At 35.1% G+C, this 18,398-nt stretch overlaps 1 long non-coding RNA gene across 1 annotated transcript; it reads left to right on the forward strand.

Annotated features, from left to right (window-relative positions):
- Positions 1–7,743: 7,743 nt before the first annotated feature.
- On the forward strand, positions 7,744–14,595 carry LOC308193064. Its single transcript, XR_013949354.1, has 3 exons — positions 7,744–8,293; positions 12,946–13,027; positions 13,704–14,595. It is a non-coding gene; the product is annotated as an uncharacterized lncRNA (long non-coding RNA).
- The last annotated feature ends 3,803 nt before the right edge of the window (positions 14,596–18,398 follow it).

The raw sequence follows: 18,398 nt of genomic DNA on the forward strand, positions 1-18,398 counted from the left end.
TGGACAAATGAAAGGGAATTTCATAATTTTATCTATAGCTCTAAATAAGATGAGCTGTTTAAGTGAAGTCATTATATTCTCACTAGGGAAACACAAAGGAATTGGGATGCCAACAGTTTTGTGCAGAGATATAAACACTGTAGAGACAAAAAGAAATTTTTTTTCCTTGATCATTTTCCTTTCCCCAATCAAAAATTGTATAGGAGAACTTGATTTAATAGAAAGTCTTGATTTAGGGCATATTTTGATTAGGAATTATATGTTTGCATATTTTAACAAGATGATAAATAGCTGCTTTAAATAGAAAGCTTACATATTTTTCAAACAGATGTTTTTTCTTTCTTCCTCATTTACAAAACACTTCCAGCCAGTTTTTTCCCATTAAAGACACAGATTAGGCAGACAGAGACACTCAGACAGCAGGATATTCAAGATATATTGCTAAAATCTTGAAGATCTTTGGTACTGTAGAAAGGAGCAGGTTCTATGTTATACAGAAACCCACTGCAAGCAAACAATCTTTAATGGCAAGCAATCCATACCAAACAGATAGGGCTCTATAGGGCAAAAGTACAGTTTGGATGTAGATCTGGGACCTCACCTTCCATGGGTTAAACTCTGCTAGAAACAGAGGGAAAAGCCTTCAACAATAATTTTCACTTGTCCTGAGATAAAATATCCATGTATTTGGAGGAAAGTGAAGTACTACTGGACCATTAGAAGAGAAACTTTGTTAGCCTTCATCTCAAAAGCTGTACTTGCGCTACTGAGGCCCTTCAAAGTATATTTGTTTATAAGGCAGTTATGGGACAGTGACAAAATACCAACTTATATCTAAGTGTGACAGCTTTGTATTACATAATTGCTTATGGTGATGAAGGCCTGGGATCGACCTTGATGTAATACTGCTTTTAAAGTAGTATAGCTCATCTGATTATTCAAGTTCTTCTTATTTGACTTAGCAGTAGAAAATGATAGTCCAAACTTTTTTCCATCACCACATCCTGAGAACTAACTCAGCTGACAAAGGCCTTCTACTCCAAAAAGTTCTTAAGTCCCAGGTGAATTAGTTTCCTTCAAATCCATTCCAAATGTTCTGCTCTTTGCTGTAAGATGACTTCTCCATGAAGAAGATGGAAACGAGATTTTGGTGACTGGTCTGAGTGTAAACACTTGTTCATTACTGATATTTTGAAGAGATTTGAAGCTTGAGTATGTAATCAGTGTGTGCTAATGAACTCTGTTGTCATATTTAGCTCTGTCTGCTGGTGTTATGACTCCCATTGATGACATCCCAATAATGTTTTTGTTTGTTTGTTTTGTCAGAAAAATTGTTTTAGAAGTGAAGTCTAAAACCATCAGGAGACAAATACTAGCATCCACTCAGTAGGTGTCAGTACACGTCCCTGTGCTTGGAGGAAGAGACAGGTGGCCTGCATTTGTGGATGGGTGGGTGGGAGGCTCTGCCTCTGGTAGGTCTCTGCATGGCACAGGAGGAACTGCCTGGATCCTTGGGGTCACCCTGTCAAAGGTCATAAGACCTCACCAAGGCAGCCCAAGAAATTATTGTAAGTAAATGTAAGAGTGTGACACTGCTTAAGGAAAACAAATATGTGATTTGGCACCATAAGCAATCACCCAGCAACTTGCAGGATTCTTGCCAGCTAGAATTTAATGTCTCTAGCAGATGATCTACCTGAACAAGCCTTGACTGAATATTTTCACAGACATGTTAATGATATCACACCCTTGCTAATGCAGCCTAACATACCTTTTGCTCTAAATGACAAGAGACTTCTGTGTTGTACTGACCTGAGCAATACATTCCATTTAGGGCTTTATTGTGTCTTGTATATGGGTAGAGCAAAATATTTCACATGTACAAACACAATCTTCAAAAAATTGTCTTTATTATAATTTAAGTACTAGACTTAATTTAATTTAATTCCTGGAAACTGAAGCTGATTACAAGAATTATAATGAAATGAGTTAAAGTGGAACTATTTTTTTCCCCTTCTATTACACTAATGAAAATGCAGACCACATTCTTCTGGTTTATTTTGTCTATGCATTTACATTTAACAGCCAAATGAATATTAATATAAAATGTTCACCTCACCACATACACACATCCCGTTCTCTGTGTTTATGAAGAGGTGCAATGGTCTTTTTATAAAACCTGTGTTGCGACTGCAAACTAGGTCTCCTGTATTTTCACTACTTGTCAGAAGTTCAAATGTTAGGAATTCATAGGAAAGTCATGAGAAAAACAAAACAAAACATAGTCCATACTTGTGCCCACATACTGAAAACCCTGAATACTGGATTTGAGTCTGCTCCCTGAATCTCTATGGGCACATGAAAACTGAAAAGGATAGATGGAAGAAGATAAATAAGAATAAGAAAGGAGAAATTATGGCCAGTGATGAGGAGTGATTTCTGTACAACAAAGGATTAAATGAAGATTTAGTCTGGTAAATTAAATACTCCTTTTATAATGATTTTTTCTCACTTTTCTGATTTCTGTGGTCTGCTACTTTTGCATATGTAGCAATATTATTTTAAAAACACAGTCAAAATTAGATATGTCTTGATTGTTCCATACTCATTTATGGACAGAGGTAAAAATTATTAAAATATGCAATCCAGGAAAAAGATTTGGAATGCTGACATCATTTAAGAAAAGGAAAATAAGTAATAATGTAAGCTACATTCCATAATTTTATTGGCAGTTAATTAGGGTATAAAGAACTTGACTGAAACATTAAAAGTCTGTGGCAAGTAAACCAAAGAGGAAGGAAAGGACTTGAGCCCTCGACATGTGAACTTTAAGTGTCCTCCTCAGCAACCTTTCCTCTGCATGAGTTTTGGCCTGAGACGGCTGGGAACAGTTTGGGAGGAACAGCACAAGGCTTTTCCTTGAGGCTAAGAGCCTAAGGACAGCCACCAGTAAACACGGTGAATGGGGGTCTTTCTTTTTTGTAGGTAAAGAACATTTATTTCTACGGTTCCAGTTCCCTCAGAGCCATGGATAAGCCTTAGCTGTGTTACATTTGCTCACTCAGATGTGGCCTGAGAAGCCCTCTCAGGAGAGACCTGCTGCTCCATCTGAAATTGCAGACTGTTTTGTATCCCACAAGTACTACAAGTTAAAAGGGCGGTGTACAATGTTAAGAGCAAACAGAAAGAAAATAAGGTTGAGAAAACTCTTCTCCAAGATATCTCTAATCATACATTGCTGTCAGATTGGACTTTTAGTCAAATCCACACACAATTACATTTATTTCTCTTCATCCTTTCTTGAGGCCACTAAACACTTCATGCTTTTTGCAGTCTTGGGGGAAGTTTCTACAGAATGTTAAATATGTTAATTTTTCAGATGAAAGATTCGCAGCCTAAAATTTAGGCTCAGACATAAGGATGTGGTAACCTTCTGTAAATAATGGAAGAGATTAGGGAGAAGAGATCCTTCTCCTGTGAGGAGCAGAGATCTCTTCCTTTCCTTCCCATAGATTCATGGTATACAACAAAATTAAGAGCCTTATGAGTCTCCGGAGAGTTAATAAGACATAATACAATTATATTATGTTAAAAACACCCGAACAAAATAAATCATTCATATGTTGCCCATTAATTTATCTTGTGTAGTTTACCTGAAAAATGATCTTAGAAATTCAAGATTTGATTCGTTCTATACTTTTTTTTTTCCTGAAAAAAACTCTTCACCTGTCACTCTTCAAATTGATATGACTTTTCAGATGTTATGCACAATGAAGCATGTGATTAACATTAAAGTTGGTCTTGCAGATGTGTTTTATAGTTCTTCCATTCAACAAAATGAGTGTAAGGAAACAAGGAGAAGTCTGTATGCAGTAAGTAAAAATGGAAGAGCAAGATATGTAAGGAGAAAATGTATCTCTTTGCTAGATTAGCTGAGACAGAAGAAATCAGAAATTTGAGAGACACGGGAGAACTTAAGGAAGGAACTATAGACATGATGTTTTTCTGCTTTTTTTTGTCTTTCATCTTTGGTACAGGAGGTATAATTTTCTCTACAAATGTTGCTCCTCTACACATGCTTTGATCTGTATGGTTACCATAGAACTACTTTCAAAAATAACAGTGGTTGACTGCTGTAATTTAGAGAAACAAAGAAATTAGAAAAATAATTAAAAGTTCATTGTCTATATATATCCATCTCCTAAGGCTTGACTTATTTTTATATACTTAGAAGGAATTCTCTAAACTCTTACCTGAGCGTAATCCCGGACCTCCAATTGCACCAAAACACTTGTGCGTGTCTTTGGAGATTATCTTTACTGGTGTTCATATTCTTGATAACTTAAGTGTTTTATAGTCATGCCTTAATCCCAGGTTTGTATATGATGGCAACAGAAGTTTTGATAAAGAAATTAAAAAACGTAGGATTTACTAAGTGCTGAAAACTTTTGCTGTGTTTTCTGTGATGCTTTATTTCATTTTTTACTTTCTTGACTTTCATGTAAACCTTGCAGTATAAATGGAGCTTTAATAATTAGCTATTGTAAAATTCTTTAACAGTAATTTAAAAATCACTCATATAAGAAAGCTAAATTGTAGTCTAAACATGTAGGAAAATCACTTTTGTGAATAAGATTATTACATTATCAGTCAAAGTTTCTTACTTACCAGTGAGAGATTTTTGAAATATTTATACACTGATTTTTTTTTCTAGTAAGGCATTGAAAAAACTTTATAACAACAAATTACATAGTTACATATCTGCAGTGATATTTTTTTAAAGCAGAATATTATTCTAAGAATCACTTCCATGATCTGTCAGTTTTATTGTTCTTTCCACAAAACCTTCATTCTCTAAACATTTGCAGTGGCATGAGAAAATATATATATATTTTTTATGATTTGTTCTGTATATCTAACAAGTCAGGGTTTGTTTGGGCCTGGTAGAACTTTTTTTCTCTTACTTTTTTTTTTTTTTTCCCTCATGTTTCTACAAAATTATATGATGTATAAAAGAGATTAATTTTCTGGTTTCCAATTTTTTTTTTGAGTGTTAGTTTTAGAATTGAGTCTTTTTTTTCCACAGTGCAACTTTCTAATAAGCAGGAAGTTACACATTTTTCACAAGACATCAACATATGAGGGACTTTAATTTATTTCTTTTTATTATATTTATTTAAAAAATGTTAAAGATCAGGCACTCCATTCAGTGGTCCAACCAGCCAGCTCTCTGGTGCTATCAGAATCTTTCTTTCATGCTAAGGTCTGATATTACTCTATCTAGACTTTCTAGTCTTGTGGCTGGAAAAAAGCTTTCAAACACCATTCTGTCACCATATGTTTCACTGATGATGAGACTGAAAGACTGGGAAGCAAGTTGTGTGGTTCCCACTTATTTCAGAGGCTCATTGATTCTTCAGTCCAATTACAACCCAGTGACAGCATTGTTGTTGCCTTAGTGCCGATTGTTCTAGGAGAGAATCCTGTTGCTCTTAGATGGAGAAGCTTGAGTGCCCTTGAAGATTATTTTCCCCCCAAATCAGAAAGTAAATTGAAACAGCATGGGACTTCTATTATAATATAAAGAATATATTGTAATCTCAGTTTAATTACATATCCATTCAATGCACATAGGTTATTTTGGAGGAAAATATATGTTTATTTTCCAGTCTTCTCTATTTTCAATATTTTTTCGCAAGTCCTCTAGATTAAAAACAACAAAAAAAAAAAGTCTCAAATTGATCTCTTTGCAAATAAAGATGAAAATATATACCTCGTATCTGGATATATGGTATTCAAGGCCATTATTCATAAATGCTAAAGGAGAAATCCTTTAGCTTTTGCACTGGTGAGGGAGCACTTGTTTTCCAAGATGCAATTTGCAGAAGACTCACAGTTTGAGGTAGAAGTCTCCTGTATCACAGACATATTAGATTTTCTGCATAACAGGAAGGTAGAGAGTGCTTGGCTCCACTCCTTCTCTGGCTTCCCGTTCTGATGTTCTAAGTCTCCATTTCATCCATTCTATTACTGGAACATGAATAATCAGTTGCTTATGTTGAAATAGGTTTTCTGGAACCTGTAATCATCCTGATAGGAAAAATCAACTTGTTCCCCTTGGAACACAGCAAGTGCTGTGAGCAGGATGGAGAACATCTCGCTGTTCAGCTAAATCACATCCCATAAAACAGGTCATTTGTAAATGAAAGTATGAATTGCTTCTGCTCATTAGAATCAGGTAGTTTTTCTCAAGCATGCATATGCACCCAATTTTCTGTCACTGATAATTCCATTCCTGTTCCAAGCAGCACTGCAAACTCAAACATATGATGCAGCAACAGTACAGCCATAAATTAAGAAAATTGTCACTGAGTTTCCAACTCATAGTTTATCCAGTCCAATATCGCCTTTTTAGAGGTTAGTACTAAATAACCAATTATGCAGGTAAATATGCCCACCACATTACATTTCTTTCTAATCCTATTAGAGTTGCATCTAAGCCTTCAGGCTCGAGGCTTAATATATCTTAGAAAATGTTCTAATATTAACTATTGCATCTCAGGTTAATCTTGCCGTTCATTCAGTGTGCCCTTTGGGAGACTAGATAAGCATTAGGCCTTAGCATCTTATCAGTTAAAACTCCCTGGTAAAATTGTTTACTGTGGGGGGACACAACAAATTAACAAAACCAAAGAACCACTTTAACTCCTATCTGTTTTGCATTGTTCTACTTTTACTTTCTTTCCTCTATTTAAATGAATAGTCTCATAAAAGAAAAATCAGTGAAAGAAAAACTCTTTTACATTGTACTTTCTTTTCTTTTCTTAAGACGGCTAAACGTCTTCTCTTTTCCCCAACTCTGGGATACAAGGAGAAATTTTGTGAAAACAAGCACTGTGTTGATATAGCTCCAGCTTTGTCCCTGAAGTATATTGTCACTAGTATACCACATTTAATATGTGATACATAACTATTACAATGAGACTCATTGTACATATCTACATAAGAACTCACTAAAAACATCCTCACCAAATTTATAACTATTATGTACGAACAAATAAATTCAGGTGATTGCATTGTGAACACCAGAGATCTTTGAAAGGAGTTGCATACCAATTCAAGTATTTTCCATTTGGAGTACTCTTGTTGGAATTGGAAACTATCCAAAACTCTTTAACTCATGTTGTTTTGCAAAATGTATTTTGGACATGCCTAAGAATTTGGGGATAGATAAATAGATGTTGGTATTTTTATCATTGGAGTCTGGTAACTAATAGTAGCCTTGATAAGAGCCCCAAAAAATAAATTGTCAACCTTTGTTTTCATTTGTAAAATGTCAAAAGAGTAAACAAATTCAATGTCGTATTATTTAATGCATTTTAAGAGCATTTGAAACAGAAAATAAAATGCTGCAAGAATATTTTATTCAAAGGGTTTGCCTTCATTGTAGTAAGCATAAAGCTAGAGGAATGACTTTCAGTTTTTCAGTTGAATTAGTATTAAGCAGCTTGAGATCAGAATCATTCCCCTAGTACTTAAAGAAAAACTTTTTTTTTGGACTACATGACAATCCAAAAAATTCAGCAGTTACCACGTCTCAGCACTGTAAGAAAGAGAGAGACAAATTAGAATGACACAGAAGACTGTGTCTGAAAATGTCAATCCTGAGTCAGGAAGAAGGAAAATTTAAAATAAAATAAAATAAAATAAAGCAGTAGGACAGACGGAATGTAAGAAAGCGGAAAAAGAATTCTCAGTGGAGGCAATATGAAAGCAAATCTTTAAAGAGAGGGATGAATATCTCATCTTAGGTAGATATAGATAAAGTGAATACCAAATTGACCTTATATCAGATCTAAGCATCAGAGCCAATGTTTCTAATCCACCCACAGTGTCTTAAAGTCTACCGGCAAGAGCATCTGATGCTGATTCTTTCCTTGCTACAGCCTGGTCAGTGATCAAAGCTTTCGCTAAATCCCAGAAGAACACAAAACCCTTCATTTCCACACTCTTGTGTCATGCTGCCTCTCATCTTCACACCAAAGGGTGCTATGCCTAGGCGGTCAGCATCTCACAAGTTTTTAATAACATGAATAATCCTGCCCATTGTTTAGCAGTAATGCAAGAAGGTCAATAAAAGCTGCTGTTTCTTTTTTTTTTTTTTTTTTCCCCTCTACACAGGCAGTGAGAGGGATGTGATGGAAGAAGTAGAAATGTTGACAAGATCCCTCCAGATTCCAGTGGACAGTAAGAGCAGGCAAGAGGGTTTGGAGTTTCTTCAAAGGCATAAAAGGTACGAAAAGGAAATAATATGGTTAATAAAGATATAAGCAGATGCAGATGAGCATCGCTAAATGTGATAGTGATCCTTGAATACGTGTGTCCAAAACAGGTAAAAATTGCCAGTAAGAGTTCCAATGCCCATAATAGCTGATAGGTGCTGTCTTCCTTTCTAGATTATTAGACACTCTAAGATATATGAATCTGGAAATTCATTTTTTATTAAGATTGGTATAGAGCTATATGTGCATTTGATATAGAAAAATGAAAAACAGAAGGAAAATACTCCAACTTCATTCTCTCCATTCCATTGTTGTTTTTTCATAATTGTATGATTCAAGCAATGTTGAGTATCTGACATTTCTGTTAAAATATATAATACACAGAAATTATTAATTTGTTAAAGAAAAAGAAAAAAATCTGTTTACAAACAAAACTATGGAGGAAAAAAAGTGATTGAGGGAAAGAAAACCCACAAAACATGGCAAAAATTGATTAGAAGAAAATAGTTTTGTTTTTAAAGTGGAAAGATGATGATTATAAGGCCAGAAACAGATAAATGTCCCCAAACACTGAGTTTTGGTATGGTTCTCCGGTAGACTTAAATGGTGCCATTCCTGACAGGAGCAGCAGAATGAGGACATCCCACAGCTCTGGATGAACCTCAAACTATAGAACATGTATTGTGTGGCATGTAGCATGACTTTATAGGCATCAGAAAAAGAAGAGTGGACTTGGGAGTTTTGCCTTCAGTTTTCTTATGTTTTGTGAGCTTTACTGAGCAAAAGAGAAGACAAAGAACAAAACTGAGAGGGAAAAAATATATATCTTGAAGACACTAATTCTACCACCCATATATCTAATTATTAATAAATTAGAAAACGTAGACTCTCAGTTTCAATTTATTTCTTCATGTAACAATGTTCAGTGTAATGGGCCAAGCTTGAATGCTAAACTCCAGTGCATGAGCAGTAGGTGGAATCCTCAGGAGGAACGTGTAGGTGAAGTCCTTCTCCTCTTCAATTTGGGTGAAACCAGATGTTCCCCTTCCATCTGACTGGCATAAGTCATGCATTTCAAATACTTCACCTGGTGTGAGTCAGCAACCTACCCCTGCCTCTACTTGATATTCTCTAGGGAAAATCTGCCTTACAAAGCAACTTACTGAAGCTAAATATGTCATCATCCACTTAAATCTACATAAATAATACAGGACATGTAAAATAACTCACAAGTGGCATCAACAGCAGCATAGAGGTTTGTGATTGAAGTTTCTGGCATCTCTGGAGGTTTCTCTTTGGAAAGTTTAAACAACTTGTTACATTATAAGACCATAGGTTTTTCTTCTACTGCAGCAAGTTAGTTGTCCTTTTACACAGTGCACCCATAGCAGTATTTTAGATATGCTCCAAAGAGAAAACCAGTTTTTATCATTAGGAGCATTTGGGACAAAACAGAAGGCAGTTACAGGTGTTCAAGACAGGTTCAGTAAAAGATCATAGTAACAACAGTTTCTTCTGTAAGTATACTTCAACACCAGTTTCAAGTCATATAGTGCTCCTTTATGCCAAGGAATCTCAAGGTGCTCAAAAAAGACATTTAATCTATTTCATAGGAGAGCTGTATGAAGTACTGACTGTTGAAAGGGAAGGAAAATTTCTGTACATTTGTTTCAAAGAGGATGAAAAAACTAAAACATCCTAAACATTTTTGTATTCAAGAAATTCAAGACAAAGGTTGTAGTTTAAGGAGAAAGTTAAATGGTTTGGAAAAAAAAATACTGATCTATGTCTAAAATCTTAACCACTTCTACAACAAAGTCATTTCCTTTCAAATAAAGGTTTTTAACTTCTTTGGTGTAGCTCAGATTTTCAAATTTGTCATAAGCCAAACAGAAACTGAAAAGAAAGATATGGAAGGCTAGATCCATGATACCTACTACTCAGTTCTGTGTTCTCAAAAAATCAGCACAGGCACACAAAAGCACTTAGATTCTTATATTTTCTTTATGAATAGACTATAAAATCAAGTAGAAATTACAGAACTGGACACAGAGTATAGAATTAATATTTTATTAGTAAAGATCTATAAGGGAGAAAGAAAAAAAAGTAGAGATACCAAAATAAAATCATATATCTTGGAGGCCTCATCCATCAGAATATTTGCATATACTTAACATAATCAATATTTCTCTTCAAGAGAATAACACTGCTTCTGCAAGACCATATTACACGATCATATACAAAGCAAGTCTGAAAAAAGCAGTTTCTTTGAGTGAGTCAATATGTATCCTAGATCAGCTGAGAGCAGAGGGTCAAATAAAGAGGTAAGGACACTGAGATGAATCCCTGGAGCTGAATTTTCAAAAGTGTGTACCTATTTCCAGCTTATAATAAGGTAGGTATCTACTTAAGTGGATTTTCAAAGATGCTTTATAATCTATGTCTGAAGATGCTTAATAGTAATAAAATTTTGTTTAATTCTCAGCTGTGTAGATAACAGATTGAGCTACAGTGCTGCTCTTTTTTTTTTTGGGGGGGGGTAGCTCTTAAAATGTAGTGGTTGAAATACTGTTTGTTGGATTTCTGTTGAGAATTGAATAGGTCTTTGTCACTTTTTGAAATACTAAATTTTATTACAGTCTCAATTGAAACTGAACAAATGCTGATGGTGTGAAAATAGTATGTTTTTAACATTATACAAGGTTAAAAGATTTCTTCATCATAGTCACAAAAACAACCTGAGCTGGAAGTGGAAAAGAGTATTTATTTTCTCCAAATAATGGCATAGCAAGAAAATAAGCAATTTTCTCACAAGTAGTTGGAATATGAAACTTGAAAACTTAGTTTTAAAAGCGTCTTTCTAGAATACAGCTAGCTGAAGGGATGCAAGACACGGACTCCTGATGGCTCTTGAACAGGAGATGTTTATTGCCCTTTTTCACTACTATATATACTTTCCCCGTAAACCCATGCGCTGTCCATGTGCCCGAATCTGTCATACAATTGGTTAGAGACCCTCAGACATGCACCTTGAGCCAGCCAGCAATTGGCCACTGCCCAAAGCTCATCGTTAACACTGTAGCCAATTTACTTTATCTCAACCTTGCTCAAGTTTTTGGTTCTACCGCTGTTTTCCTCATTATCTCGAACTCAGGGATGTGTGAAACAGCACAAAGCTCCCTGAGAATTCCTTTCCCACGAAACAGCACAAAGCTCCCTGCGAATTCCTTTCCCACAGCTAGCAACTAAGGGCTAGGCCAGGAATGATTTAATGGAATTGTGCTGCACATGTGATCAGGTGATGTGATCGGTAACAATCCCTCTTGGCTTCTCCAATCTATGCCTCTCCAAGTACATAACTGATGATTATGCAATCACATGTTTGTAGGGAATGTTTCTTATACTCTGTTAAATAGGAAAGGTTATATTTGATCCCAGAGCTTGAGTATTGATATCCCTTATACATTACCAGCATAGTTAATGCAATTATGCACGATATTACACTTACTCCCATATATTCAATTGTTTTCATCCTATTGGGCAATTATTCATAATAAATTTTGACATGGAGTTTCACTGTCTCCTTTGAGTCGATGATTTATTGTATAAAATGTGTACACATTTTTAACTGTATTAAATCGAATATGCTTTCATTTCATTTGTCCTGTTCCCATTCTACTTTCCTGTTCTAATACAGCATAAGTAATATGAAGCACATGTAAATTAAGCTATGCAAAGACTATGAATTCTCTAATCTAGAAATACTCTATAAATTTCATCAGCTACCAAATATGCAAACACTGTAATTAACTGATAGAGAAGTTGTGGTAGAGAACTTTTTTCCCTGGAGAATGTAGCAGTCCCTGAGGCAGCAACATTTTTACCACAATGTATATATATTCACATACAAATATGTTTATATAGAATACATATATATATATATAGATACATTTAAGTATGTGTATGCACATATATGTGCAATATCCATACATATATTTCAAATACATATATTTCAAATGCTTTGCAGGCACAACCTTCTTTCAAATATCTCATGAAATCACAGTGACTATCACTCTCTGCAAGTGCAAATTTTGATGTGCAATGAATAATCTTCTGGTCTGTCAGAAACTGGCAATACACTTTTCATGGTTTAGGGTAATATTCTATTTATAATATAAACAAACTCTCAAGTATATAAATATATTCTTGGAATTCTTGCCTACATGCTATTCATAATGATAATGAGAATAAGTAGATAGGTGGATGTGACCAGCCCTTCCCAGATATTTCACTCTAGTTGCTTTGATAAAACATAGCCAATAAATTCTGTGCTGGTAGTTTTTAGATCTAAGGCAGATGTCACAGCAAATGGACCAAAAGAAAAGAGAAATATTTAAATGTTATAACTGGGGTTTTACTTAATCATCTTAGTTTAACAGCCTGATAGCTCAAAACCACTGAATGTTTTAACAAAAATATAATCAATTTACAAATTTGCACTGCATGTAAAATCTTTCTATCAGAAACAGATAATATATATGCATGTAAAAATAGTTAATGATATCCCATAATTTCTGTATTATTTTCCATCAAGGATCTCTGCGCTTTACAAATGAATCCTAGTTTCATCCTGTTCATTTTAAATTTCTCTTCTTCCCTACAGAAGGAAAGATCATGCTGAGTATTACACATACAACAGCAGAAGAACAAAGGAAAACCCTGGATCCTTGCAGTCCAAGACTCTGGTATGTGCTGTATTAATTTTGTTCTTTTGTTTCCTGTGTACTAAGTACAGAGAGGTAACTTTGCTATGCACGTTTAAGTTGCATTCTCATTCTTACAGATTCCTTATATAATGTTATTAATTGACCTGATTTTAAATTTACTTTAAATGTAACATATGGCCCTTCAAAGGCTACCAAAAACTAGCAAAGTGTTATAAAAAGTGGAAATGAGAATTCAAATTTTACTTTGAATAAGAAAAGTCTTATCTGATTACCAAAGTTATGCACTAAATAGTAGCTTCAAACATTACTTCACCTGTCGGAAATACAACAAACGTTGCTTTGAATAAATTTAGTTTTGTGAAAAAAAAAAAAAATCTTGTATGGGTTATACTTTTATTTTTCTTTTTAATGCCAGTGTTAGAGCATTTTTTCTTATCTTTTAAAGTACACTATTCAAGTATATTCACAGCAAAGGACTTGTGCTTCTTTTTTGTTTGCTTCAAGCTAAGCATGTTACTTTACTATAGTTGGGTGCTCCTTTTTTTGTACTGTACAGAACAATACTCTAATATTGCTACTCTTTCATTAGTTTTTTTTTTTTTTTAAGACAGTTTGTAGAAAGTGTAATATAAAGATTTAATAGTTACATGCAGATAGCTTCGACAATTTCACTTACAAATGAACACTTGCACAGGTTGCCCAGAGAGGCTGTTGAGTCTCCCTCCTTGAAGATATTCAGAACTTGACTGGACATGGTCCTGGGCAACCTGCTTTCTGTGGCCCTGGTCTTAGAAGAGGGGCTGGACCGTCTCGAGAGAACTCTTTCTACCTCAGGCCTTCTGTGATACTATGTACTCTTGCACAGGCGTCCTTGTGTGTTGAAAGTCTCCCTGGTACAGTAGACTTACTGAGCAGCTTTCCTGTGGCTTTTACAAACAGGACTGAGAACATTCCAAAACCATCAGCTGGAGGACAGCTGGAGGTAGAGAAAAGACGATGAGAGCATCCATGTATAGTTTTTACTGCTGAAATCCTCAGTACAACATAAATCCAAAGCATTCATATTTTTCAAAGTGCACATAATTACAGTCTGGATGCTCCACTCATTATACGAGGAGCCTATGCTTGACGTCCAGGCACCTGACTTAATGGTGTCAATACTCTCCTACAAGTTTAAACAGGGCTTCTTACCTTTCTGGAGTCTGTGCTCTCATGCAACTAACACAAATACATTCCTTACAGTTGAGGAAGTTCCCCCCATGCCCTTTCCAGTTAAGAGAATGGCTGAGCGTGGAAAGGTAGTAGTAAATTATCCATGAGGATAATCTGTGAGGGATAAAGACTTCTGTACTACAGCCCACCCTGACACACAAATTAAGTGACCACTGGGCATGATAAACAGCAGCTTTTCCTGCAGGTTTGAAGGCAAAGTACACACAGATGGAGACAGCCACATGATTAAATATTTATAACAAAATAGTTCAGAGGCCTCACTAAAAATTAAAGGCCTACTATGCTATATACTTGTGCAAATGTATAACTTCTGCTTTGAAATATCCAGTCTATGAAGAGTGCTTTTCTGATGACAGGTTTCAGATTTAAAATATGTCTTTTCTCATCCTGTCACTTCTGTTTCTTTCTGGGATAAAATGGCATATTTGTGAAGAAAAAAAAAAAAAAAAAAAAAGAGTATGAACCAAGCATCTTGGTAAAAAATCACATTGTCAAGATAGCCGTTTTCCCCTTTGCTGATGCTTTGGACAGCTTCATGTATGGTATAAAATACCTTCTCTTCTGCTGGGTTTTGAATTACAATGCTCAAAGAGAAGGGGAAGAGAGGTTTTTCCTGCTCTGCTGAGTTTAGCTAACTCTAAGATTGACAGTGCTGGAGATGAAGATGGAAATGCAAAATATATCAAAAGCAAATGGCTAATGTTTTCTTGGAGGCTTTCTTGTAAGGATAATCTGCTCACATTAGGATACAGCTTTGTGCATATGTGCGAGCATGTCTTAATAGCTAACATTGCAGCTATGGTGAATAATGGTGAGTAAATCCTTAGAATTTAATGGAACTAGTCCAGACAGGTATTGTTTTAATCAGTAATAGAATTTGCCTGATCATATAAGGATTGTCCAATAAGACATGAGGTTTGCTGTACTGATCAACTCTGTAGATAAAATTATGAGACATCTGTAAAATTATTGGCATCAAAAGAGGACATATCTCAGAAAATGTAGGGGGAGAGGAAATCCTAGATCACGCAGCCTGTGCCTTGCACTGCTTTCCATCACACCTCTAGAATGAGGATCCTGGATCACTCCTGACAGACATTTCTCTAACCTGTTCTTGAAAACCTCTGCTTACAAGGAATCCATAATTTCCCCAGATACCCATGTACATTTTCTTAATACCCAAACTACACTTGATTTGAATGAACTTCAGCTTCATCAGTGAGAGCAATAATGACCATCTGACTCTCAATATAAGAGCATGTTAAGCCAAATAGAGTAAAATGAGAAATCTAAATGATAAAAATTCAAAAGGACTTTATTAAGCTGTAGAGAGAAATGTTAAACAGGAATAAAAGGAATGAATGACACAGCTGTATGATGCAGAAGCAGTAGTAAAATGCACAGATGTGACAAGTGTGCTAGGAGCAGTAAGCTATCAAATGTGAAAACAAAAATAATCTCCTGAGGGCATGAAAGGCAGGAAGCAAATGAAGAAACCACTTAGAGGAATGAAAACAAAACACAAACTCCACTTTACTCTCTTAAGGAAAGAATGCAGGTGCCATTTCTTTTTGTATAAACATATGCTATTCTCATAGCAAGTAGGTGCCTTAGTATCTTTGCAGGGTGTTGGCTTCAGTCTTGATTGTCATGTATCTCAAAGTGTAAGGGACTGAATGAAAAAGGAATGAAAAACTAGGCTGTCTTGGCTCACTTTATCTTTTTTTTTTCTTTTTTTTCTTTTTTTTTTTTTTCACAATAATCCAAAGACTACATCAGAAAACTTACCAGCAGAAAGGAGTCACAGAATCATAGAATATTCGAGTTGGTAGGGAGCCACAAGTCCAACTCCTGGGTCCCCAAAGGACACACAGACCCCTCCCGCTGATAAATAAATAAATACAAATCAGATCATGTGTCTGAGAGCATTGTCCAAACACTGAACTCTGGCAGGCTCGGTGCTTTGACCTATTCCCTGGGAAGCCTGTTCCAGTGCCCAACCAGCCTCTTGGTGAAAAAACTTTTCCTAATATCCACAGTCCTTAAATAGCATGAAATCATCAGAGTATATTCAGAGCCAGCTTTTTTTTCATGACGAGGAAAAATCCTCAGCATATTTCACATTCCAGTTTTTGCACTAAAAAAATGGAAAAATTGTTTTTCCTCACTTCTGTTGATACAAAGATCATTGGAGGTCTACTATTTTGCTACTAAAATATTTACTACTAAATTAAATAGAAAGTACATTCTTTGTATCAAGGAAGGGAAGGGAAAGGAAAGGAAAGGAAAAAGGAAAGGAAAGGAAAGGAAAGGAAAGGAAAGGAAAGGAAAGGAAAGGAAAGGAAAGGAAAGGAAAGGAAAGGAAAGGAAAGGAAAGGAAAGGAAAGGAAAGGAAAGGAAAGGAAAGGAAAGGAAAGGAAAGGAAAGGAAAGGAAAGGAAAGGAAAGGAAAGGAAGGGAAAGGAAAGGAAGGGAAAGGAAAGGAAGGGAAAGGAAAGGAAGGGAAAGGAAAGGAAAGGAAAGGAAAGGAAAGGAAGGGAAAGGAAAGGAAAGGAAAGGAAAGGAAAGGAAAGGAAAGGAAAGGAAAGGAAAGGAAAGGAAAGGAAAGGAAAGGAAAGGAAAGGAAAGGAAAGGAAAGGAAAGGAAAGGAAAGGAAAGGAAAGGAAAGGAAAGGAAAGGAAAGGAAAGGAAAGGAAAGGAAAGGAAAGGAAAGGAAAGGAAAGGAAAGGAAAGGAAAGGAAAGGAAAGGAAAGGAAAGGAAAGGAAAGGAAAAATTCAAAGCAGTTTCATTGGCTGTGCAGATTCACTCATATCAGTGACCTTCCTGCAACTCTCGAACATATCCTAAGTGTTTTTTAAAGTAAATTGAAAAATCAATATTAGTACTTTACAATGAAAGTAAAGGCATAAATTTCTACTTATATTAGACTGACGAATTCAGTTTTAGAATGTTTACATTAAAGATAGGTACATATTTTGTCTTACATGGTGAGTAAATACAATTCAAAAGGTTCTAATAGATCCTTTAAAATTTTGGCAGAGCAAGACTTTTGCAATATTAAGATACAGAATTTACATCTTCCATAACTTGAATAACAAAATTACAGGATGTATCACATTAACATGCATATAAATTCTTAGTTTGAAACCTCCTGCTGAGAATAATTTATTTCCCAATTTAATCAGATTATTTTTAATTAAGTTCAGATTTTATAAACTTACTAAAAATTACTACATGCATGTATGGGTAGGCACAATTACACCAGGAGAAGGATCCTATACTTATTTTTAATCTTTGCATTCCAATTAATAAGTAAAAAAATAATATTTTGATTACTGTATATTAACAAGAATTGTTGGCTAAGCAGCCAAAAGCCTCACAAGTGAACTGACATATTGAAATATCTCTTTGAGCTTTTGTCTTCACAGCTTTTTTTCTAAAATGAACAGCCTAGTTGCTAATCAAAATATTGCAAAGTCATGAGAGTTTATTTTGTATATGGTGTTCATCCAATTTTTCCTATTATAGCATTAGTGTAATTAGTGCAGGTCTGTCTCAGTGTTTTCCTATGTTGTGAATGTAATCATTTATGCCATGGAAAACTCAAGTATAAAGACCTGACAAACTGAAATAGACATTTTATTTGCCTAAAGGCCTGATTCGCATTTAAACTAAGGTTGCATTAAAGCACTCTGCCAAAATGAGGAACTTTAAAGGTGTTGGAGCCCTTTAACGCATACACATTTTTCAGGCCTTTCACTTTGCCAGAGTAGATTAACCATGAAACAAAATTGCAGTCAATTTAAAATATTGAACCTATGCAATTTTGTATGACTAAATATTTCTTTCCAAACAATAAGCTCTGATCCTTTATCTTTTATTATATTAAAAAGTGGTGAACATTTCCCTGAACATGCAGTTACTACCTTGGTTTTCTTGTTTTCTACTGAAGAATTTTTCAAATATATTATGAAGGGATATTTCTTTTAAAGAAATGGGCTACATAAAAAAGTGTGTTGTTGTTGTTGTTTTCTTCCCATTGTAACATTCACATTGAAAATATGAGTTAAGATAGAAGCTTTGAAAATTGAATCTGAGGAGCACTTTGTGGTTTTCTGACAAGAGCTGACAGCAACGTGACACATAGTTCCTCATG

Source organism: Anser brachyrhynchus (assembly GCF_964034855.1).
Source record: "Anser brachyrhynchus genome assembly, chromosome: 3".
NCBI lineage: Eukaryota > Metazoa > Chordata > Aves > Anseriformes > Anatidae > Anser > Anser brachyrhynchus.